Source organism: Sinohyriopsis cumingii, chromosome 7 (assembly GCF_028554795.1).
Source record: "Sinohyriopsis cumingii isolate HCF-2022 chromosome 7, ASM2855479v2, whole genome shotgun sequence".
Classification (NCBI taxonomy): domain Eukaryota; kingdom Metazoa; phylum Mollusca; class Bivalvia; order Unionida; family Unionidae; genus Sinohyriopsis; species Sinohyriopsis cumingii.
In genome coordinates, this window is record NC_142967.1 from 39,313,140 (window position 1) to 39,339,258 (window position 26,119).

A 26,119-nucleotide genomic window follows, 5' to 3' on the forward strand; every position below is an offset into this window, starting at 1 on the left:
CATCATCTGCTTTGACATGCAAATGTACTACATCATCATCCGCTTGGACAAGCAAATCTACTACATCATCGTCTGCTTGGACTTGCAGACATAGTACATAATCATCTGCTTGGACATGCAAATCTACTACATCATCATCTGATTGGACATGCAAATCTACTACATCATCGTCTGCTTGGACTTGCAAACGTAGTACATCATCACCTGTTTAGACATGCAAATCTATTACATCATCACCTGCTTGGACTTGCAAATCTACTACATCATCATCTGCTTGGACCTGCAAATCTGTTGTCATATCTCAAAAGAAAAATCAAAAACAAAGATGATGTAATACCCTTAATACGTGTTTTCCGTATGGTGGACCAAATTACTATCAAACTGTTCTTGCATCGAATTCATCAAAGTCACAGTTTTAAATTTAAAAGTATGAAACATTCCACTAACAAATAATGTATTTGATCTATTCGCGGATAACTATGTACTTCTTCATTTATTTCAAATCTTGCAAGTCTTCGCAGATATAGCTATAGTTATCAACAAGAAATCATTCCGTCAAACTACAATTAAGGATGTTTCACGGGCAAACTTATCAATGAAGATAAAAATTTGTAATCAGAATATCTTGTGAAATAAGCTCTCATCGAATGCTGCATATTGCTTCATTTCTTTTAGAACTTGACGCGGTGGTTCGGCGAAGTATTGGCGATATCCTTGCACAAGCAGCAAGCTTGAGTTTACGTAGGACAGATTACCAGGGTACGGTTCTTTGAAACTTGAATTTGATGATTCAGTTACAAGTGTCTTAAGGAGCTGAATCACTTCCTGAATTCCACTAGAATCGTCATTCTGTATGTCTGTCACGTTGCCTGCCCGCGATTACGTAAGTCAAGAACAAAGGAATTGGTTAGAAGCCATGTATATATGTTAGACCCCGCGGCTATAGTAGTCCTGTTCGTAATTGTTACGCGAGCCCAGCTTTTTGGGTGTCAAAAATCACATGTAGTCGTTGAAAGGTTTGTTCAAGAACAAAGGACCCTTATTGGCGTCGTAAATCCCACCAGGTTGACAGACGGCCGGAGCATTGTCTGCTAAGTTGAATAGAACAGCGTAGAATCGATATCCAATCGGAATTGAGAGAGGGTGTTGTCACCATTTCAACCCGAATTTAACTGAGTACTCTAGACTAGGAACCCCAGTCATTGTGAAACAACGTGCTGAGAAGTGGTAGCAATAACTCCGGGTAGCCACTCTTGAATTGGCGGGAAAACTTAAGAAATTCTAAGGAAAGACAAAGCTTCGTAACGGTCAGTGAGTTATTTGCTCGAATGTTGCAGAATATTACAGCATTGTAATTGTAATTATATGCAGTATGTATACTTCATTACTAGAGTCGTTAGTACGTTGAATTACCTTTGTAGTGTTTAATTTACATGCGTATTTGAGAAGTGAGCTATGAATATGTAAAGAATAATATAGATTGCTAGCTGGTAGTTAGAACTAACATTGCAATTCGCTATTTGGTTAATTCGTAGTAAACTAGTGTATTCATTCATGAGATATTCTAGATTTTGCAATTGTTGAATTGAATTGTAACTTTGGAATGGTTGCAGTGTGTAAAATTAGTTTATATATATATATATATATATATATATATATATATATATATATATATATATATATATATATATATATATATATATATATATATATATATATATATATATATATATATATATATATATATATATATATATATACATACACGTATGTGACGCAATTTATTGATGTCTGTATAAGTAGTTGATACCCTGCTTTTATTACGACGTTGTTTACCATACAAGAGCGTATGTGTATTTCGATGTGCACGAATGCATGACCGAAAAATGTAATATCCTTTACCTGATGATTGATTGTTGATTTAGTGTGAGACGATATGGCTAAGGAAATATGCTAACGTCCTTGTGTTTTCACATAAAGCTTTTAGGGGACAGACTTCTGGTGTGGTTTAGTCCCAAGTCTCTAGGAGAGAGACGGAATAGAGCCTAGTAGAGAAGTCGATTGTGAATCGAAGGCAAGTCGGAGAGCAGAGTCAAGGAGAAGGAGGAAAAGGAGTCCAGAAGGAGAAATTGAAGAAGGAGCAGTCAAGGAGAAGGAGTTAGAAGGGAATTCGGAAGGAGATAAGGAATTTACGAGATATGAGAGATACAGATGAGTAGAAAATAAGGACAGGTGGAAAAGCGATCTCACAGTAAAAATCACAGGATGCAATAGGATATCACTTGATCGAGGGAAAGAAGAGTGATTGGGAAATTATTATCATTTGAATATTGAATTGTATTAAATTGTTATTCCGTTGAATTTCACCTTTGTGTTCTCAATAATTTAACTGTCGGCATTGCTGGCTGGGGGCTCGGAGCATTACCTCTCTCTCTATCACTAATTTAATTTCCTACAAAATCTAGCCTGGGTGAGACTTGCATAGTAATTTAAAAAATATATTGGGAGCACCCCACTCCAATCCTACCAAAACACCACAATGTCTCTTATGTGATGCTGGAGTTCACGATGTAGAACTAATACATGTATGCAAACGTAAAATCTGGTACACATTAACTCATTCCAATAATATTCTAGGACGACTTTAAGCGGCGCGTCAACTTCTCTGTCAAATTTTGTGATGGTAACTCCAATGGTTGTGCCATGATAAATTATCCCTCCATCTTCATCTCGAGGAACAACATAAAGAGAGGAAGCCGGAGATACATCCAACTGTGTATTGTACTCATTCTTAAGCACACTTTTTATAAACGGAATAATTATTTGTATACGTGTATCAGAACTATATAATGTCACTAACAGTTGCAGATGTGCAACTACCCGATTAAATTGATCTTGGTCATTACGACTCATTTTAAGACAATAACAAATAGCGCGCCATTAGCCTCGTCAAATATCCTGCAATCACTTCCTCTGACAAACCTCTCCCTCGAATACAGAGCATATCTCTCGCGGCCAGCTGAAGCCACATTTCTGAATCTTCTGCTTTAATTGATAAATCCTGTGAAATTACAGCTTTTATTTCACGTCTTACCAAGTCAAATTTTCCATCATCTATCTTCGACATATACTTAGCTTTTTCTCTTGGTTAAATTTGTGAACAGGAAAGATATTGCACCCGTCAATGAAATAATGAGGAATGTTTTATGTCTCCAGGAAGGACATGATATGCCTGAAAAAATTCAAGAACAAATGAGAAAGGTTTTTTTATTGGACAAATCATCCTCTTCAAGTTTCCATAGAAACAAAACCTTTAGATGATATGACTTCAGAAGATCTACGTCCTCAAGGACAACTTTAAAAATATATTTGAGAATACCATAAAGTTGCCTTTGATGACCTGACATTTGCTTGAATATTTCGATCTCCAGAAGCGAAAATGACATTCTCCACTCATAATTTCTGCTCCTAGACAAGGGATCTCCTGTTGGAAAAATAAATATCGGAACTTTTGCGTCGTCTGGACTTGAAATTTATACATTTTCTCAACTCTCTTGCATATTATGGTTGTGGGCCAAGGTCTGAGCTTCAGACATGATACCAGATCTATAAATGTTGATTTCCCTTTGCTTTTACAGCTGGGCCTGCCCCTAACGTTATGTCAGAGCCTTTGTGTATCTCAATGTCATCGAACCGACCGTGTTCAGTAACATTTGTTTTGAATACCGTCGAATCTACAACATGATTTTGAGGGTCGATACATGGTCTTTCAGCATTTTTGAACAATTAACAGTGTAGTTTCTCTTATCTTACATATCCCATCCTTTGTCAAGTAAATCTTTCCATAGGCCTTATTTTCACAGAGTTCTAAGTATATCGGGCTGTTACAGGTGCTTTCTATGGGTATATTTTATACTTCTAATTGACGTCAAAGTCTGATTGCATGGAACTCGAATACATTCGGGTATATCTCTCCACATTGCTTCCAATACGTATTTCTGAGATCTCTCGATCTTGGTAGGCATCTCTCCATATGTCATGGTGAAAAAGACGTATATTATACACTTGAACTAGATGTGGTCAGTAGTAATAGGTTCCACCCTAGCCTCAATGGGAATTAGCATTACAGGACCCCCTTGGGCCACTCTAGCCTCAAGGGAAATTTAACGTGGGGAAAAATCATGGGCCACTCTAGCCTCAAGGGGAATTTAACATGGGAAATAGTCTTGGGCCACTCTAGCCTCAAGGGGAATTGAACATGGGGAAAAAGTCTTGGGCCACTCTAGCCTCAAGGGGAATTGAACATGGGGAATAGAGTTTGGGCTTGTCTAGGGACAAGGGGAATTGAACATGGGAGTAAAAAACTACTTTAGGGACAAGGGGAATTTAACATGGGATTTTTTTAAAAAAAATTTAAAGAAAGGGTAGGCAATTGAAAGTCAATCTCTTTTCGAGACCTATGAGTGGCCCTGAAAAGGGCCTTTGGGTTTCTTCTTCTTCTTCTTCTTCTTCTAACTCCTTAACTTCTTTATCCATCCTCTTATTTTTTCCATCATTCCTTTCTTCTTCTTCTTTTCTGTTTCCGGTATCCAGTCCGGGTGACCCATGGCTCGGAACTTCTGTTGGATTTTCATCCAGTTAGCGTTTAGTTTCTCTAGTTCTTCCTTTTTCTTTCTATTTTCTTCTTCTTCTTTTCTTTCCTTTGACCACTTTTCTTTGATCTTCTTGACCTCTTCGGTCAGCACATTCCTCATTACTTCTTCCGCTTTCTTAAGCTTGTCTAAGCCCCACTTCACAAAAGACCAATCTGTCCATTCTACAATGTCTTCAAAAAAACACCTTACATTCGTCACATAAACTATGGCTTCTTTCAACTTGCCCACTTTCACATACGGTGGGTTAATGAAACCTCTGATTCTCTTCTCCTCATCCTCTATCATTTCTTTCACAATATCGATGGCTAAGTGGAGGCTAGTTACTTGTCTTGAGACGAAGTCTTTTGTCACTGCATGCCTCCATTCCTGTTCAAGCATTTCTGCTACATTCAATCCATCCACCATCCAATACCAACTTCCCATAAGGTTGTTATACAAAGCTGAAGCTGCTGGCATCTTCTTGTTTGCTTATTCCGTGGAATGGGCTCCAATGGCAAACACTGTGGGTTCTTATAGTGAAAGCGCGGACGTGATGGAAAACATCCCCAAGACATAAAATTGATATTACCTAGATCATAACCTAACAACGCGCGGACGTGAAGGAAAACATCCCCTACTTTTCTCATTTCATATGATCTACTATCCACATACGTAAAGCATCAATAAACAAACCCCTAATCTACTATGTACACATGCAAAGCATTAAAATGAAACCCAAATCTACTATCCACACAAACCTACGTCAGCGCTTACAAACAAACACACGCACACACACACACACACACACACACACACACACACACACACACACACACACACACACACACACATACACACACACACACACGCACACAAGAAAAAAAGAGTCAGTGTTTATATTCACACTACTGTACATACACACATTGGCAAATCGATTGTTATTTCTTTTCTAAAGGTTTCGGTAGCCCTGAAAAGGGCTGTTGTTTTTGAACTCCAGTGACACCTGGTTAATGATGGCACCTTCCAGGCCTGGCACCACACACACATCTTCTTCCCCAGTCTCCTTTTACCTTTTTTCATGGGAGTGCAGAGGCGGGATAAGTGGCTTCAGAATCCCAATTTTCTGTCTCTGGGATTCTGAAATTTCTTCTCTCCTTTTCCTCCTCTTCTTTTTTTCTTCTTTCCTCCTCCTCTTTCATCCTTCCCTCTTCGACAATGGCCTCCGCGGCCAGTTCATTTAGTATGCGCCTGGCATATTCCAGGTGCATCTGGAGTTCTAGAAGCTTTACATTTCTGGTATTCATTGTCTTGTTAACGAATGAACATGGTAGCTAGACTGCCCAGCGATTTTCATTTTATACTAAAAGCGCGGACGTGAAGGAAAACATCCCCCTAAAAACAAAATTGATCTTACCTAGATCATGACCAAACAACGCGCGGACCTAAAAGAAACACTCACTCACTTTTTTATACTGCCCATCACTATTCTAAAAAAATTTATTAAACAAATAATATACTATCCACATACGCAAAGCAATCAAACCCCAAATCTACTCTCCACGCACGTCAAACAGCAAAAAAACATGATCATGATCTACTATCCACACTAACACATACACTCACATCACAAAAGAGTCAGTGTTTATATTCACACTACTCTACCTACACACATTGTCAAATCGATTGTTATTTCTTTTCTAGAGTATTGGGTAGCCCTGAAAAGGGCTGTTTTTTTGTTTGCTATGGCAATCTTTTAGTTTTTAAGAATGCGACGTCCTCTGAGGATAGACTTTGTGACGATAGGTCTGCTTCTTCGGAAAGAGAAGAAGAACTCTTTGGTGTCGATACGGCAATCGACAAAGCCTCTGTCAGGTTCATTTTGCTGCTGCTGCTTTTGTTGCTGTTGCTGCTCTTTCTGCTGTTTCTGAAGTCTGTACTTCTCTGTCCATTCTTCTTTCTCCCTGTTCAACTTCTTCTCTGAAGAGCTCTTCTATCAGGTCTTCAGTGACTTTTAACATTCTCACATTCTCTATCTCTTCTGGCTTCGGTATCAGACTGTGTCTGACCCTATGCAAATTCACGTAGGCTTCGTTTAGCTTAGCTAGTTTGGAGCACATCTTCGTAGGAGGATGAGTCGACAATGGATGGTTAGACTGGAAACTGCCCCGGTTCTTAAAGTCAAAGCGCGGACGTGAAGGAAAACATCCCTCCACGGTTTTTGAGCCGCAACGTTCAATGAGTGTCATGAGAGGGATAGTAAGAAGTCAAAGAGCATGAATCAACATTCTTATAGCCAAACAAAAGACAAAGGCATTTTTTTCAAAACACAACATTTTTTATTCAAAATCACTTAACACTAACAAACAACTCTAACATTTTTAATAATAATTTTACAATATAACATAAAACATTTTTTTCAAATGACAAACATTTTTTTTCAATTTACACTCTACTTTAAACAGGCTGACAACGTTGTGAATGAAATTGTGATTTCCACTGTTGGAAATCATTAGGCCATTGATGGACACTACGTTTCCTAGCTTGAGACAAAAGATAAGCATAATGGTCACAAAACCATTGATCTACTTTCACATCGTTTCTTGAAGAAGAACGAGGATCAAAATGAGTCACTAAATGTTCTAAGGAATAGCCCAGGCTGCGATGATGCAGAAAATACACACAATATTGTCCACACACCAAGGAATATGTGCCTTGTCATTTCACATTATTGAATCGGGTGGTCTGAGCATTTCTTCTCATAAAGTCAATGATATCGTCTTCCAAAGGAGGCAATCCGTACAAATCGAAATATTCCACACATCCTTCTTGAGGAAAGTAGACGGCTACCCAGTGGGTTCCTGGGAGATGACTGTCGTCCGTGTTGATGACATAAGCTAGATGGTCTTGAGGTTTGCGATGAGGGAATTCATCTTTAGCACAGACGACAGGATTCCAAGAAGCCGTATACGAACTGTGGCTCAAAAGGTAATAAAGTTCCCAGGTATCCATTTGTGTGTTGTTTTTTTTTCTTCTTCACAGGTAATAATAAGTCATCAATTCGATCCTGACTTTTTGCTTGAAAATGTCTGACAAATAACCGTTTCTTCGTTTCGTCTCCTCACTCTGATTCAGGAGAGCTTCGATACGATGGATCTCTTGAGTGGTTAATGGTGGACAAGAATGTTCACGCAAGTCTTTATACCACTGATGCAACACGACTTCGTCCGAGATGAGACTCCAAGCTTCGTCCAGATACTCGTCCAATTTTTCTTCTTGACTCAACATCAGGCATTTATCGTGTTGAATTTGACTGGGATGATCGTTTTGACATCCATAGCAATCTTTTTTGATCAATTCCGTCATTTTTTCGACCAAGTGTTTGGCAAAACAGGAGACTAAATGCGCTTCTTGTTCTGGCCATCGGGACTTCATCATGATAACTTCTTCGTCTTTGTCTTGAGATTCTTCTTCCACGGTCTCCTCACATTCCATGTCCAAAGTTTCTCCACTAGGTAAAGAGGGATAACAGTCTTCCATAGCTTCTAATAATCTAGAATGACTTCTCTCAAACTGTTTATTTCTATGGTATTATCGAATTCTGCATACAGGATGACGTTCACCGTTACATCAGGGGCTGGTCTGCAAACTGAAGTTCCACACGAATCTGGCCGGATTTTATAGGGTGGAAATGTCCCTCGTCACTGCCCTGGTCAGGGGTGAAATCAAAAGCCCACAAAGCGTAGCCTCCTGCGTAATCTTCGTACGTAATACCGTGACTGGTGTTGGTTCCTAACTGACCGGTGGCTTCGTACAGGGACAAGTACGATCTCAAGTAATTGTTCTGGGTAAAGTTGGGCTCAAAGGGTCGGGTACACAAGGTTTTGCAATCGCGACTGACTTCGATTTTCTTCACGTTGAAGTGTTGAAACCTAAAAGGATTTTCATTGAAGTCTCCGTTGAAGGCTGAATTCAGGACCATACCAAGGATTAAACGCTTGGGTAACTGTCCTTGGAACAGATGATCTTCGATTATGGATTGATGGTTACGGGGAATGGTGAACGTTTTCACTTCCACGCGTCGGATGGGATACTTGGCGGTCGTTCTGCTCAACGTCTGACTGATGTCGTTTCCCACTTTAGGTAACACTTCCACGCGTCGTACGTAGAGTTTGGCCTCCTCGATTTTGCTTTTGGGATTGCCACCATTAATAGCATCATCATCAGCCAACAAATGGAAAGCAGCACTGCTACGATTCAGTCTCAAGCGAACATTTACACCGTTTAGCAAATATTTCTCTTGCAACCACATGTCCAAATGCAAACGATCCATCAGTTCTAAACTCTTTCCATTTAATATTTTGTTTCTTCTTTCTACAAATCCCTTATTGGTGTCTGCTATTTTTTTTTTTTTTTTTTTTGGGGGGGGGTCTTCACTAATACCTGTTTTATCAAAATCGCCCGCTTCGTCAGGTTCCCATAGCACGCAAGCATTGAGATGGGTGTTCTTGGCATCTATTCCATACGTCAAGAGATTTTCCAGGTAGGCACGGTAAGGGTAAGTATCCATGCTGCTACTGACCAGTTTGTTATTCAAGTACAAGTCCACTCCACTAAACAAGGAATGCATGAAATTGTTGACGGGAGCTACTTTCTCTTCACCGTCTATAGCACCTCCATTCTTATCTAGAACTTTGACTTTCAGGTACAAGTAACTGCTATTCAGATCGATGTAATCTTCGGGCTGTCCTTTGATTTCAAACTCGATGGGAGCGGAATCTGTCAGTGAGGAGACGGGGTGAAATTCCACCCATTGGGATTCTTGCATCGTCATCATGGTGGGGGGCATGGCAAACAGATCCAGTTCCGACTTGGAACAGGCGCAAGACTCTCGGTGCATCATTTTTCTCTGTGTCTCAATAATCGAAAACGTCTAAGTCTCGAACGGTTCTTCTTTTCTTTGTCTTTCTAGCTTTAGACGTGTGAAGTCTGGTGAAAGGGTGTTTTCTTCGTCGTCTCTTTCTGCCTTGTCCTTGCTGAATGCCTGACTCGGTAGCGTGCAGGGCATTTATAGGTGTGTCTCGTCGGCCCAAAAGGTCTTTACCCGTTTGCAGCAAGACATTTTTGCCTGCCCTCATGAAGGCTTCTTTGGGGTTTTGTTTGTCGATGATGACATTTTGGAGAAATTCTTTGCCTTTTGTCAGTGCCGCATCTTTCAAGGCGTGCAATCCGCGTGTCACCATCGGTTTCAACACCGGAGCCACCGAACGAAAGGCCGATTTCAACATATCTCCTAAACCGTGTCCTCGCTGTCGAGCAACCCCTCGGTACACTGGATACATCACTTACGAGTCGTGAGAGAACCGTTTTCGAAAATGGAGTTTCACCGTGACTTTTCCTTTGGTGAATGGAATATTTTGTCCCAAATCTCCTTTTATAGCAATGTTGACCGTGTCCAAATACGACTTGCTGACAGGCAAATAATGAGGATGTACAAATTCGCGGTGAATGTGGTAAGTGTTTCCACCTTCCTCGTCAGTGACCGTGACATAATTTACTTTGAAAGGAATGACACGCAGTAACGGCACGGAGGTGTGTCCCACCACGTTGTACTCCACCACATCGGAGTACACAAAGATCAAATTCAGTCCCTGGTTCAGTTCTACCGGGAAAGGAAAATACCTCGCAAAATGCCAGTTGTTGTCAATCTCTGCTTTCTCAATCTTTTTGGAGTGCTTATCCGTGACCAAATTGAGGTCTCCACCCAAAATGTCATACAATTCTGGGCAAAATTTAATACGTATACTTTTTTCCTCACTTTCAAATTTGATGAGTAGACGGTGAGACAGTTTGTGGTACTCAATGGTGACACGTTTTTTTAGTCCGGTCAGAACTTTGTCAAATGCTGCATAGAATTTGTCAGCGATGGCCTCCACCAGATGTTGACCACTAAAATAATGGCCTGAGTTAATTTTAAAGTGATAAACGTAAAAAGGAGGAGAAGTGTCACTGCTGCTGCGGGGTATTGGGGTCTTGGGAAGTGATTTATGTTGAGAAGTGGTCATCATGGTTTGCTGCACTGTTGGGTCCAGAATTTCGACGTCAAAAGTGTTTTGAGTTTCAGTGATGTTTTTTATTTGTGTTGGGTGAACCATTTCTACCAAAGCCACTTCCCAATGGGCTTCGTGATCTAATGGGATGGCCTGAGGTAGTTTGGCCGTGTAACAGCACAACGTGTTGTGGGTAAACACCTCCATGGAACTGTCACTGGGTAAGGTTAAGTAAAATTGGTTTTGGTGACTCATAATTCCAGAGTTCTGTGGCTGTCCGAGGGGCTACTGGACGTCAGAGGCGTGTCTCTGCCCAAAATGGGGTTCTGGTTGTGGTTGTTGGAGTGGTGACTGACACTGGCACTGGACACAAGGTTCCCGTGGTTCCCGTTCGAGGAGAATTTTAGGGAGGGATTGGGAAGCAGGTAACCGATGCAACTGCTCAATAAAATGGTCCACAATTGTTTGTCTCCTTGTTGCAAACTCAAATTGGCGATGGCTGCCCCGATGACACAATACACCACGAAGATTTGGCAGAAAAAGACGATTTGCATTTTAGGCACACGTTCTCCGCACCACACCCACAAAGGTTGTTTTTGTAAATCTTGCAGAGAAGAACTGGGTGAAGGAGTGGTCGACGTAGCTGCGTCTGTGTGAAAGGGCATGATGGTCACTTCTTTTTATAGTCGATGACTTGCGAAGCGTCGATCCAAGAATCAAAACTGGGTGGATATCCTTTCCAATGTACTTTGACTTCTTTGACACGTCGTTTGCCCACTTTACGGGTTCTGCGTTCGAGAATGCTTTCGATGTCGTACACGTCGTCTTCTTTTTTGGTGACACGTTGTAACTCGGGCAAATAAAACGTTCCTTTGAGTACTTCTCCGTTCATGTCTTCCAATTTATAGACGGCAGGATGACGGTCATGCACTTGTCCAGTGACACGAAATAATTCGGTCGTCCAGTTAGGCAAGTAACCTTTGTCGAAAGTGCGTTTGGTTTTGCCAATGAGCACCCAATCTCCTACGGCCAACACTCCGCTTTTCTTGGGGACAGCCCTCGTCGGGGACGTACCAAACAGGCGCTCAAACACCAGCACTTCGTTGTCGGGAGTCACTTCTTGCGGGGCACGTCCAATGCTTCGATGGTAAGATTAGTTGTACGCTTGCACCAGGTGCGGTAAGATGTCGATGTACTTCAGAGTGTGGTGATGTGTAAAATATTTCCACATGCGTTCTTTCAAAGTGCGTTGAAAACGTTCCACGACGCTAGCTTTGGTTTCGGGATTCTCGGTGGTAAAAAAAATGAATGTCTCGTTTCTTTAATTCTTTTTGGAAAGCTTGGTTCAGAAATTCGGTGCCTTTGTCCGTTTGCCATCGAAGAGGGTGACGACCGTTTTGTTTCAACACTCGTTGCAGGGCTCGCACTAACTCGTTGCTGAATTTGGAAGTCAAGGGCACGACCCAGGCAAATTTGGAAAAGACGTCGATGACACAAAACAAATATTTGTAGCCACGATTGTAGCTGGCCAAATGAGAGACATCGGCTAAATCGGCTTGCCATTGATGATCGATGCCTTCCACTCGGGTGCGACTTCTGGAAAACTTGCATCGAATGGGTTTGTGTCAAGTGTAGGTAGCTTGTTCTTGTAACCATCGTTGCACTTGCGGTAAACGGAAACTTTTCAGTCTAGTTTTGGCAGCGCGATACAATTTTTGAACTCCTGCGTAACCTGCAGGATGCGAGGGATCGTAGTAAATGCTGGCTAAGACTTTTTCCATTTTTGTGTTTGTTTGTGTGTTAATAAGTCACCCACTCTTCGGTGATGCTACTTTGGGTGGGTCGAAAGGGTGGTTTGGAAACGGATTTACGTGTCCGATGGGCTACGGAGTAGAAGTCGAAGGTAGTGGTGGTGGTGGAGGTGGCAATATTCCATTGCTTTTCTTTTCTTTTTTCACTTCTGGTTTCCCTTCTTTCTTTTTCACTTCTGTCGAAGGAGGAGTGGACATCATCTTTTTAACCCAAGCTTTCATTTCTTCTCGTTGGGGTGTGGGGGACGGGGTCAACAAGGATGCTGCAATCTTACTTGAAATGGGAGCTGCTGACGGTGTTTGAAACACTTCTCGCATCTCTTCTTCCTCAGGTCTTCGTGGGGTAGCATCTCTGGTGACCCCTGGGGATGGTAGTAGTGGTGGTGGTGGTGGTGGTGGTAGCGATGATGGTGCTGAACTTTTCATCAAGGTCTTAAAATATTTCAGAGTGGGTAGAGCTGTTTCGTCTAAAGCTTTCTGGTGAAAGAGTTGCAGTCGTTGCAAGAGTTGACCGTACTTTTGCGATTTTTCTGTTTCGGACAAATCTTGGCGATCCATCAAGGACTGCAATTCGTGTTGTAATTGGGACATCTCGCTCAAATGGGGATTGGGAGGTAAATGCGGGGTGCGTTGTTCTTGCCAACGATGGTATTCCATCCATCGTTTGTAAGGCACTAAAGCTAGTTTTCGTCCTTCCATGGGGTTGTCAAGGGTCTATTCTGAGATCTTGGGACTTCCGAGGGCCTTTTTATCTTGATCCCACCAGTCCTCCCAACATGGTTCCCAAGACTCCTTTCAGTAAGGGACCTAACAAGAGGGGTAAAATGCCTCCACGTTGGACCAACATCTTCTTCTTTTGACGAATGGGAATTTTCTTTTGAACCATTTGGCGAAGAACGTGACGATGTTTGCCTAAGCATTGTTTCTGGTGTTTGGACAAAGGGATCGTGCCTTTCAAGACGTTCAAACAGCATTCTCACACGGTATCGATAACCTATTTGGAGGCTGATTGAATGAGTTTTTTTCGTAGAGGTGGAGAAGCTTTGGACGGGACAGATAACATGTCCCCATGTTTGACTAAACGAGGAGGCAGTCCTTTTCTTTTCTTTCCTTGGGGCTGTTTAGAAGAGGGATGTTTTCTGGAGGGTGACATCTTTGAGTCTTCAGCACCAAAAACACTGATACCGCGACTTGGTCACAGGCCTTTTTTATACTGGAACGCGTCGCCACTGATTGTCTTTACGTCGTATCAACTTCAGGACAGGCATGACACGTCGTGCAGGGGTACGCAACGGACTAAATCGAGCCAGTTCTTGCTTGGACAAATCCAGTAAACTGTGTAACATGCCCGATCTTTCTTGGACTTTGATTTTGGGAGAAGGTACTTTGTGAGCAACAGCCACTGCCACTAAATTGGAGGGTCCTGCCACTGGGGAAGTTCTTGGGGTCATCAACGGAGACGTTCTTGGTGTGATCAACGTCTCCAAGTACTCTTCAGTTCTTGGTGTCATCAACGGAGAAGTGGATGAACGTGAGGCTGCCAGAGACGCGGTCACCGCCTTTGCAGGTCGTGGTTTGCGAGTGTAAGGTTGCGAAGTGCCTCTCTTGCGACTAGTTTTCTTCTGTGGACATTTCTTTTTCTGGGGACTTTTTCTCTGTTTCCTTTTCTGGGGGCTTCTTTTCTTTTTCCGGGGTGGTGTCTGGTAAGAGGAGGGTCCCGCCACTGGAGAAGTTCTCCTTGGGGACCTGATCTTTTTCTTCTTCTTGGAGCTTCGTTTCACTTTTTTCTTGGGGAGAAGTTTGGGGGCATTAGGATCCCATCTTAAGAGAGAGCGAATGATGACCCCTCCTAGAGTACCGCTCCCTCCAGGTTTCAAAATGATTTTTTTTTTGGTTTGAGTGTCGATGCCAGGATCGGCCAGTTGGGTCAAAGCAACTTTGTTTCGATCAAAAAAGCATTTGGTTTGATGAGGAATCTGAATGATTCCTTGGAGTAATTGACGTGCCGTCACCGTGAACTATCATAAGACTTCTTTGAGACTAGCTTCTAAGACACGAGCTCGTATTTGTGGATTTTTTTCTCGACTGATGCCATACAAGGCACGAATCAATTTGACGGGAAGATGCGACTGAAGGGACGTCATGTTCAAAATGTGTGTGAGACAGACGAAAAGGGTCTGAGGTTTTTATAGATTTTTTTTGTGGAGTGAAATTAAGTCGAGGACGGAGACGTGTACAGGACAGGCTCTCCGTCTTGGCACCAGTGGTGAAACAAGTGGGTACGAAATCGCAAATCATCGGGGGTCGTAGGTTTCAAATCGACGAGTAAATAGGCGTGTGGCGTTTGAGTGGCATCGTCGTACGCCTGAGTCAGCCAAGGCGTTCCTAACTGTTTGGCTAAGACTTGCACTTGCGATTTATCTCGAGGGCTTTTAAACAAGACCACGTAATGCGCATTGAGATTGATGGTGCGATGGGCTTTACTTTGTTGAAACAAATTTTGAGTGATGTAAACGACACTGGCATTACGGTGATGCCCTTTGCGCGTGAACCACAGTTTAATTTCTTCTTCGTCTTCTCTTAACATGTCGTCAAAAATGACCAAATGGGTTTGACGGGAGTCAGAGACGATGCCGTCGTCTTCTTTAGGAATGCCTTCCACAAACACGATGGAATCGCCTTGACTTTCTCGCAAGAGGCTGTACGCTGATTGCCACTCTTTGTAACACCACACGATGCGTTGAGGTGGACGATCGATCAAATGATGTTTGTGTTCGATCAAACGTTTGACTAATTCGGTTTTGCCTGAACCGCTAGGTCCAGCAATGAGCATGTTAAAGGGATGGCGAAGATACAAAGCCTCCCAACTGGCACGATCTAAGTGTTCGTCGATGACTTTGACAGTGGAGGAAGAGGGAGCAGAGACAGCAGAGGTAGCCATAGTGTTAGGAATGTCACTTGTGACACGAAAACAAACAAGACGAGAGTTTATATACATTTTTCAGAACACGTTTATTGAATGTTTTAAACATGAATACGAAAGACAAAAATACATAAAAGCCAAAAGCTTAAGTACAACGATAAAAGGCACATGAAAATCATTAACGTGGAATAAAAACAAGTGTCTGTACAACATGTTTTGGGTAAAGTTCTGACCAGTTCTATAGAGGGTAAGGTCACACAAGTGTCCTCCCGAAAGGGTGTTTCAGGCCTGTCCACGACAGTCCTGTCCTGGGTGACGGGTTCTTCTGGCACCGTCACTAACACAGGTTGAAAAGTAACTTTTTTCTTTGGACGTTGAAAGGAAGGATCACAACTCTCGAGCATACTGGGCCACTTCTTGGGTCCAAGCCTCAAAATCCCATTTTTTTTCCAGGCACGGACATCTATCCAATGGGGGTGTAAGTCACAAGCTACACACACATCGTCATACACGTCTTGGGTAGTAAAAGTTGACGAATCTTTTTTTCCCGTAGAGGTCGAGAAGTATCCAGATGAAAACGTAAGGCTTTGAGCAAAAGGAGTCTCTCGTGAACATTTAAAGGCACCACTTTCATGTTGAATGGGGTGATAAATACTGTTTGTAAAGAGTCCACAAGTAATCGGCTGGTAAACGAAATCCCAGAAAACAAGTCACTAAGACACACACCACTTGTCGACCCAAATTGAATGGATACAGTTCTTGTAATAATCGATGGTAATGATCCACGGTTTGAATATGGTCATTGAGTTCCTTCCACGGAATCTGTTCAATTACATGTGATAAAAGTCGCGGCATGGCAGCCTGTTTTTATAGTCTCTTTGTTTCGGAAACAATACACGTACTTTCTAGCCAGACATCTTCGTTCTCCAGTAGGGAATCTAAATCTTGCATACTGTAACCGAAACGTCAGAGTTCGTTTAGAAGTTTCCTCTTCCGCTAAGTAGATTCCACGTAAAATATGTCGGTAATCCTTTAACTTGTCTTCCTCAATGCGTTGCACTAAGTGAATCTCGAAGTAACGAAAATAACCAACACGTCGATCATCGGGGGCCTGGAAGTATTGAACAAGGTCTGACCACTGAAACAATTTCGGACGAATCAGTTCTCTTATACCATTCAGGTACCAGTGGTTAAACATCTGGTGACGTAACGGATGCAATTGTTCTTTACGTTTGACTTGTATTTTGACCAGCTCTCGGTAAATGCGTTCTCTCAACTCCACAGGCAAAGCACGAATATTCTGTTGTAAAGTATCCATGAATAGGTCAGTCCGTACAATTCACAATCTTCTCCTAGAGCAAAAGTAATCCACATAGTGAGTAATTTCTGACCACTGCCATTCAGGGTAACGTCCAAGAATGTCACTGAACTCTTTTGATGTAAACGGTCTAAAGCGATATAATAGGATGAATGCACCCTTGACCCAGAGAAATCTAACACACTGGTTGACTTTTTTCACTTTCCTCTTGTGAATTTCTCGGCACAAAAGTTCTACAGTGACCCATTGAGATTTCACTCTGGCAAGTCCCTGCCAAACTTCCTTGTAAATCTTCTCTTGTAGTTCTTTAGGTAATGATTCAATATCGTTTTTGAAATGAAGTTTAAATACTGGTCTCGGTGATGTCCAACATTTGACTCCTAGCCAAACTGGTTTCTTCTTCGTCAACGACATGGTAAGTTACTTTAATGTCTCGGTCCCACTAAGGGTAAGTAATGACAATTCGTGACCATCGAGCATGTTCTACGTAGGCCGAATCTTGCGGTTCCCAGTGGTGAAGTGACACACCGCAACTGAAGCACTTCACTTTATCTCCTTCGCCCAAGTAGAAAAATCCGGCTCTGGCTAATTCTTCGGGGGTCGGGCCTCCCAGATACTTAGGCCATTTTCCTTTGAACGATTGAAGACGATTTTCAAAGTCGCAGTATTCCGACAAACGCACAGGAAACGAATATTCGTCTTTCACAGGTTCGTTTCGATGAGGGGTGGGTGACATGGACAGGAGTTTGCTCAGGGCTGGATGACATCCGTAGGGAGGTAGACGTGAAGGTGAACATCCCCCTTTAAAACGAAACCCAGTAAAATGTCCAAGAGGACGAGCGGCATCACTTTCGCATCCCTTAGGTTTGGCACGCACAGCATCACTTTCCATGATAGGGGTAGTGAGAACAAAGTTCCCATGATGCTTTACGGCATCGCTAAGGTCACACCGTACAGCATCGTTCCCATCGCAAGGCTCACAATCGCACTCGTCTGCAAACTCCGTTACGCAATTACAATGGTAACCACATGGACGATCGCAGTTTCCTTCCGGACATTTTCCGTCGCAATGCCTGGGTCTTATCCATCCAATATTAGTCACACTAGAGGAAGATACAACTTTTTTACAATCCCCAAACTGGAACGATGTCTCTTTCAAAGTATTCATCTTGTTCGCTTGGTCTTGGTAGTCACAATGAACTATCGATCTTGCCTAGAGTTCCTTTTTATATACAGACCAATACCGACATGTCCATACGGTAAAGTGAAATGATTGGGAAGTCGCACTCGCTTCTGGTACACGATTTCATAGACTTTTTCCAAGGGTCGACTGACGATTTGGTGAGTGGGTAAACGTACAATCTTGTTCGGTTGATAGGTGGTCACTTTAAAGTGTTCATCCTCTCCGGATTGCAAGGCTTCTTTCAATACGCCAAAGTTGACCACACGACTGGTACGATAATTCAGAGTCAATCCTTTCACTTTGCACGTCGTGTGCACTTCTCCTTGTGGGTCCCGGTATTCGTAGCCGTAATTTGTTGGACCGCCACTGACGAAACTTAGAATCTTCTCGTTGGGATGCTCGTCTGTCCAGGCTCCTAAACCGTCTCCTTCGATGTCAGGGTGCTGTTGATTCGGGTGATGGATGTAAATGCAACTGTCCGTGTCAAAGTACAGGACGCGTTCCCCTAACAGTTCTAAAGCTTCGTACAATTTTAAGCGAGCATGGGCTGTCACGTAAGCCGCATTGATGACATTTCCAAAGGGGTCGTCTTGTACAAAGTCCAGATCTTCTTCGTAATTGACCAAGATCAAATCCTCGCGAACGACGTCCACGTGTTTCATGTATTTGGTTTTGTCGTGAATCATCTGAAAGTAGCGGGAAGGTTCGGTCAAATACTCCGTCTTGGGTAAACACGGACGTTGTGCCATTTTTCCCCCACAAGCAATTTAACATCACTTTGGCAAACGATCGCCTGCCTTCGTTTTTCTCGATGTGGTCTAAAGAGATGCCTTCTTGTTCATAGTATTTCTCTTTGAATGTCTTTTGGTCTTCAGGAGTGTGACACCAGGAAGGATAGCCGCTGGCCTCTTGCTTCAGTTTCAAACAGGCATCCACGTAGTCTGCGAAAATGCCTTTCTGAGTGGGGTCACCCTTGTGGTATTGTTCTGTCTTGGGAAAGTAGCAAATTTCGTACACTTCTAACAGTTGGTATCCCATGTCCAGAGCTTTGAACAATTCTACGCTAATCCAGGTTCCCGTCAAAGCCCGTTCTTCCTGGGTGTGTTGACAAGGCTGATCTTGGTTGTACGTTTCGGCACAAGTACGGCACAAAGGAAACATCAGTTTGCCTTGGCAATGGTGAGGTAACACGGGATGGTACAAGTCCGTGGGAGGCAAAACTTTACACTTGATCAGACCTTCGTATTGTCGAATGTTTTTCAGGTCGATGTGTTTCGTCAACAATTGTGGGTGCCCTACAGGAAAGCGACAATATTTGCACAAGTAGGGATACAGCGAACACACGTCCAAGTATTTGATTTCTTCTCCTTTCTCTTCGTCGGCTTGGTACAGCAAACAGGTGGCATTGGTCCTTCCTCCGTACAAACTATCCCTTGGGTTCAGGGGGTCCATGAACTGGTAACTTTCCACGAGGCGTTTAAATTCGGGATCAGTTTTCAAACGGTGATCGTATTCGTGTTCCCACATTTCCACCACTTGGTATCCTTCCTGTTCTAACTTTAGGCGTCGCTGACAAGTGTCCTGGTACAAGTCTTCCATGGTTCGTTGTAAAAACTGATTTTTAGTGTCACGGTCAGGGTAACAGACGGGACATCCGTGAAATAAGCAACCGTTAAACTCGTACACGATCTTGGGGTTTTCTAAGTCCCAGCCATCGACCGAATGCGTTCCGATGGTCTTTTCGCCCCTCCGTTGCGGGCATGCTGAATCCATTTGTCTTCCTTGTCGCACAAGTAATGTAACCAGCGTAGGGCTTTGACCGAGTATTGACGTTTGACATAGTTGGTCGTTTGAGGACTGATGACAGCTACGGTGTTTTCAGGCATGAATCGTTGCCGGTACACTAAGGAACACGCTTTGGCAATGGTGCAAGCTTCTTTCAAAGGATCGACCCCTCCGTGTTCCATGAACAGTTCTCGAAATTTTCCACAGCAACGTAGAAAGCTTCTCGTTGTTCGGTACGCATGTTGTCGGGGTCGTAATAGTGAGCCTCAGGTAAGTGGGGTAGAACGGCGTGTTGATTGGCTTCCGTATTGAAAAAGTGTGGAAAGTACCCTGTAGCCATTTCTGTCATTCCAAACGTTTTAGGCATTCGACTCAAAGGCATGGCCAAGTAACTCATCGAATCTTTAAACTGTACTTGTCCCACTTGGATGAAAATGATTTTGGCTCCGTTCAAAGTGACTTTAGGACGCTCGGTGCTTTGTTCCGTATAGTATCTCAAAAGAAACTGTCCATCGTATCCGGAGAAATTGTGAGCCATCACCGTGGCATGACGATGACAATCTCCGTAACGTTCGATGTCCTCTTGGCTCCACGTCTTGTCGATGGGGTCTAAGACCCATTTGGCAAAATCGGCTAACGTGTTCGATCCTCGAAAGATTTTTTCACGCCCTCCAGGAATTTTGCTGCAGTGAGGGCAATGACTGAAGATAGGTTCCTGAATGCACTTCTCGCACGCTCGATGAGCCACGCAGAAATTAGGAATGTGAATGCCAGTCTCTTGCATGCATTCGAAATCAAAAAAGATGAAATTGCCTTTCTTCTTGTGACCATCCTCTTTCTCTGGTGGGGGTTGGTATTTTTGTACGTAGCATTGGTGTTCCAAGTCCACGATGTGGTGACAAATGTGACATTTTTTCTTTCCTGAACATACGTGTGTCTTGGCATTATTGGTACGTAGGCCTTGTCCACACGTAGGGCACAATCTCAGCAGTTGACAAGCACATTTCTGCTGTGAACCTTGCGTCTTCAAATGTTGTTGGTAACAGGTAGGGCTGACAAACGTGCGCAGACAAGTTGAACAATGCACTGGTCCTTCGCTCAGACAGGGTGGAGAGGCCAAACATCCTGAGCATTTCGATCCACAATGCTTGTGTTGCTCTCGATTGTTATAGCCATGGTCACATTTCTCACAGTAATATCTGTATCCCTGTAATCCGGTGATACTGGTAATGGTATCGAAATGGTCATCGTGATAATAGACATGAATGTATTTTCCATCCTTAAAGTCTTTCCCTCAAAACAACAGAGGCCCACGCATTTCTTGAGGATGCACTTTCAAGGTGTATCGTGGAGCTAGGGCATCTTGCAATGTTTGCATTTCAGGAATGCCACAGGGTGTGTCTTTGGGCAAGCCAGCTTGTCGTAACAGGAGTTCTGCTTCGTTTCGTTGTTTGGCTCGGTCCGATTGTCGAATAGTTTTCCAGGCTCTTTTCCATTCTGCCGTGTCGTTCTTATTGGCATAGGTTCGTCCCACCACGATGGCACGGGGTAAACACATCTGGTCTTCAGGGTTGTGAATTCGGACGAGACTTGTTTTGGTGCTGCAAGCTCGTCCACCAATAACATCGTTTTGCTTCCAGTCCCTTGAGGAGGAGAGACATGGGTCATGTCCAGTGTGGCTTTTCCATCGGTGATGTCAAACTGGTCATTGGATTGTTGTACGTGTTGAATTTTGTCCATGACTTTGGAAGCAGTCAATTCTGCAGGGCTGCTAAACTCGATCCAAACAGGGGATTTCAAGCCGTCGTGTTGTATGGAAAGTCTCAAGCGATCGTCTTCTTTGGGTTGACATTGTCGCTTGAGTGTGGTGAATAAAGAATCCCACACCCCGGTGATGAAGCCTTCTGCTTTCTCCAACGGTACTTCGGATTTGAAATCTTTAAACTTCACCGTGTATTTGTAAGCCGTGGTTCTAAATTTTCTAGAGGAGCGCTTTTGGATCTCTCGAATGGAATAGTACTTTTCAGGGTTGACTGAGGGTGGCGAACTTTGTTTAGAGGGTTCGGATTCTGGTTCACTCATGTCCTCTTCAAAATCACTGGCATGAATTTGTGCCAAGACTTCAGCTCTGGTACGAGGCGATAGATCACGTTTCTGCCTCTTACTTTAATCTTCTTTCTTCTCAAATGAATTGGATCGTTTCATCTTGAGTGTAAAACGTCAAATGACTCAAGTTTAAACACCATAGACTAATTTATAGTCATGGCAGACCAGCGTGTATAAAAGGGTGTGTGTCTTGTCCTTTCACTATTCATTTCACTCTCTAACCGAGCACAACGATGGAAGAGACTAGCCAAATCGAACGTTTCATCAGAGCTTTGCGAGGGGTCATTAGAAAATTCTCTTCAGACCAGCCGACGGACTACTCTCCTTCCTTTCGAGATAAAAGTGAAGATACTTGCTATATCTGTCAGAAGAAAGGGCATTGGTCTTCAGAGTGTCCAGACCGTCAAAAGAGAAAAACAGGGGTTAAAAGAGGCAAAAGTCAAGATACCTGTTATTATTGTCAAGAAAAAGGACATTGGTCTCCAGATTGCCCAAAAAAGAAACAAGAGGAGTCTGAAGAAGAGAGGGATTCTTCAGAGGAAGAAGAAGAGGAGGAAGAAAGCAGAAAGGTGAAGAAAAAGAATCAGGAGAAGAAAAGAAGAAGGGAAGAAAGTGAGGAGGAAGAGGAAGAAAAGACTGTGACGGTGAAGAAATTGAAAAAACAGAGAGACTAAACAGTGAGACAGAAGTCTATGAACTTTTTAAAGTGCTCTGTTGTGAATTGTGAATTGGATTGTAACTATTGATAAAAGAATAAATTAGGTATAAAAAAGGTAAGTGTCTTTGGGTTTTGATTTTAAAATAAGAACGTACACTCACACATTCATACACACGTACTATAGGGGTAAAATGGGTTTTTTTTTTTTAGTTATTGGCAATTGAAAGTCTATCTCTTTTCGAGACGTGGGTGGCCCTGAAAAGGGCCTTTTATCTTGATGTAGAGGTGAGTTTAAGCAATCAACTTTAAGTGTCTTAAGCCTTTGCCACGGCCGAGGCCTACTTCTGATGATGATGATTTGGTTGAAATCACTAAGGGTGGTACGGTAGGTTTAGTCACAGGGTTGGCGTGTTTAGCTCGGGAAGGTCGTATTCTCTTCGGTCGTGATAAAGAAGTCTGATACATTTGTTTCAGACTTCTTAACTCCGCTAAAATGTCCAACAGTACCGTGACCGTTTGATTTTCACCCTCTTGTTTCTTTGCTGCTATTTCTTCTTGTTGTTGTTTTTTTCTTACCTCTTCTTCTTGCTGCTGTTGCTGTAGGAGAAAAGCTTGTTCCGCTTCCTTTTGTCATTGTATAAATTTCTCCAATTCTTCTTTCTGTCTCTGTCTAAAATTCTCCACTTGCGGTAATGAAGGTGACGAAGGTTCCGGAACAAATTATTGTGAGGTAAGAAAATCCACAAAATCCCAATTTACCTCTTCTGAAAGTAAGTCCGGGTTCCCTTGGGCGGTCTCCACTGCTGGTGCACCCCAACTGATCGTTTTCTAAGTTTCCGTCATGTTGAATCACTGTCACATAGATTGACTGCACACAGGCGCTAGCGAATCTATATAGACCACGTGACGTCACAGACTGCTCTCTTCGGATTGGATGCAGGCTAACTGAATTTTGTAACGCGTCTTTGGATTGGTCAATGAACTCAATCCGTTTCAATCCTTCCTCTACCTATAAATAAGCGCAGTTCACTGCATTGATTCACCTGTTCTCGTTGCCTCAAGATGTGGACCACAGTCGAATCATCTCCCCTTGTTTCTTCAATGATGTTTAGGACGGACATGCTAATGTATGTCCGATCCAACTGGACAATTGTCCATAGGACCGCCAGCAACCTATGGATACGTAGGATTTACGTGGAGAGGCAAGGATGCCTCAAAAGAGTTCTGATTTACGGTCCTACAGTGAGACGAAGCCTAAGGACAAGAAGAAGACCAATGCGGTGCCCTTTATGTTAAGGACATATTAACATAAATCCAAAGGCCCTTTTCAGGGCCACTCATAGGTCTCGAAAAGAGATTGACTTTCAATTGCCTACCCTTTTTTTAAATTTTTTAATAAAAAAAATCCCATGTTAAATTCCCCTTGTCCCTAAAGTAGTTTTTTTCTCCCATGTTCAATTCCCCTTGTCCCTAGACAAGCCCAAACTCTATTCCCCATGTTCAATTCCCCTTGAGACTAGAGTGGCCCAAGACTTTTTCCCCATGTTCAATTCCCTTTGAGGCTAGAGTGGCCCAAGACTATTTCCCATGTTAAATTACCCTTGAGGCTAGAGTGGCCAAGACTATTTCCCATGTTCAATTCCCCTTGAGGCTAGAGTGGCCCAAGACTATTTCCCATGTTCAATTCCCCTTGAGGCTAGAATGGCCAAGACTATTTCCCATGTTCAATTCCCCTTGAGGCTAGAGTGGCCCAAGACTATTTCCCCATGTTCAATTCTCCTTGAGGCTAGAGTGGCCCAAGACTATTTCCCATGTTAAATTCCCCTTGAGGCTAGAGTGGCCCATGATTTTTCCCCATGTTAAATTTCCCTTGAGGCTAGAGTGGCCCAAGGGGGTCCTGTAATGCTAATTCCCATTGAGGCTAGGGTGGCCCCTATTACTACTGTTGTCCAAGGTCATGTAGGTATGCATCTATTATTTCTTCTTTCTTTCTGTCCATCTCCATCAGGGTCTTTGATGCACTTCGACGATGTTCACTTCCATTGTATCAGCATTCAGACAGAAACTTAATTTGATAGCATTCTAAAAGTAAATGAAATAGTACATTTTCCAAACGTTTTATTGACCACAATATAACAAAAGCAATAATTATTTTATCTTTATAATTGTATGATATTCATTTTTAGTACAATCTCAATATGAACCCAACATATATTAAGAGTTTCTCATGTTTTCATTCATTTTTAACATGCAATTTAAATTTCTGTAAAAATATATACTGTCATTAAATTTGAGTAAGCAAATGCGTGTTCACAATAGAGTACGAAGTACTGAGAAAGGACGACCTCACCTATAAAAACAAATTCGCTTCATTTCTGTGTTGGTAAATTATGCAAAAGCATATTTCGTCTATGCGTCTTGATCTGCTTGTTTAGCATGAAATACGTATTTTATTTCCGTACTTATGTAGCTTTGAATAGCATGTAAAGACCAAGACTTTCATAGATTATATTTCTAAAAAAAAAACCATAATATTACAATAATAATAATACCTTTCTGGTAATGTATGTATGTATGTATGTATCAACTGTATTGTAATAAACCTATGGTATGTGTTACGTGTATTTGTACTTATGGCTTCGTTTGTAGCTTTTGTCACGTCGCCCCTAGCGGTCGGGCGACAGATTCAGTAAGGGTCCATCTTGTGATCAGCCTTTGGTTCACCTGACGATATACCTTCGTATTATACGGGAACAATCTTATTGTCAGGGTGCAATTAATGAGCAGAGGCATCAAAACGAAGGTAACGGTATTTAATAACAGAATAGATGAGCCAAACAAATAAAGTGTCTTACATGAAATGTTTTGTGAAATGATAGCGTGACGAATGTATAGATAACATTATGAAATGTAATACATAATGATCGAAAGCGTTGTTAGCGTAAGCTAAATCACTTAGTAGAACACAAAATTGTTTATTAAGCTTGTTAACATAAGTTATGACTAACAGCAAGCAGCAATGAATTACATATGCTCTTCTAACTGAAAAGAACTTTTAAATACAGATGTACAGAGCTGAAGCATCCAAGTGCATGATGATGCAACCAAAGACTTACAAAAATGGTACTAACAGCTGCCTCGCTTGGCTCTCAGCATTAAGAGGTTAGTGTTAGGACTGGTTGGCCCGGTGTCAGGATAATGTGACTGGGTGGGACATCATGCTACATGTCTGCAGCATGATGCCCTAGTGCTAGACATCACTATAAACTGCCACATTGCAGACGTCGTAGCGATATTACTGAAAAATTGTTAAAGCTACGTTAAAAAATCAAAATCACATCACATCACAGTAATCTCATATCCGCAATCTCATATCCGCGTTCTATGCGTATGAGTGAAAAAAAAAGAGACAAATAGATACTGTTCATTTTTCTGCATAGCTTTATGTGTGTATTTGTGTGGTGGGGTTGGGAGAGAGAGAGAAAGGGATGAATTAAGGAAGCAAATGTATAAGTATAGGGGAAATTTGTGTACTTTTTATTGCTATCGACCAGACGTTTATACAGATGTTTGTTAATTATGCAATTGTATTTATTTAGTGACATTAGTCACATCATGGACAAAGTGGGCAATGCAGACAAGAATTCTAATGAG

General features: G+C 42.3%; 1 pseudogene; it reads right to left on the bottom strand.

Annotated features, from left to right (window-relative positions):
- Positions 1-615: 615 nt before the first annotated feature.
- Positions 616-24,424, bottom strand: LOC149795059 (cyclic GMP-AMP synthase-like receptor 2; annotated as a pseudogene).
- Between the last annotated feature and the right edge of the window lie 1,695 nt (positions 24,425-26,119).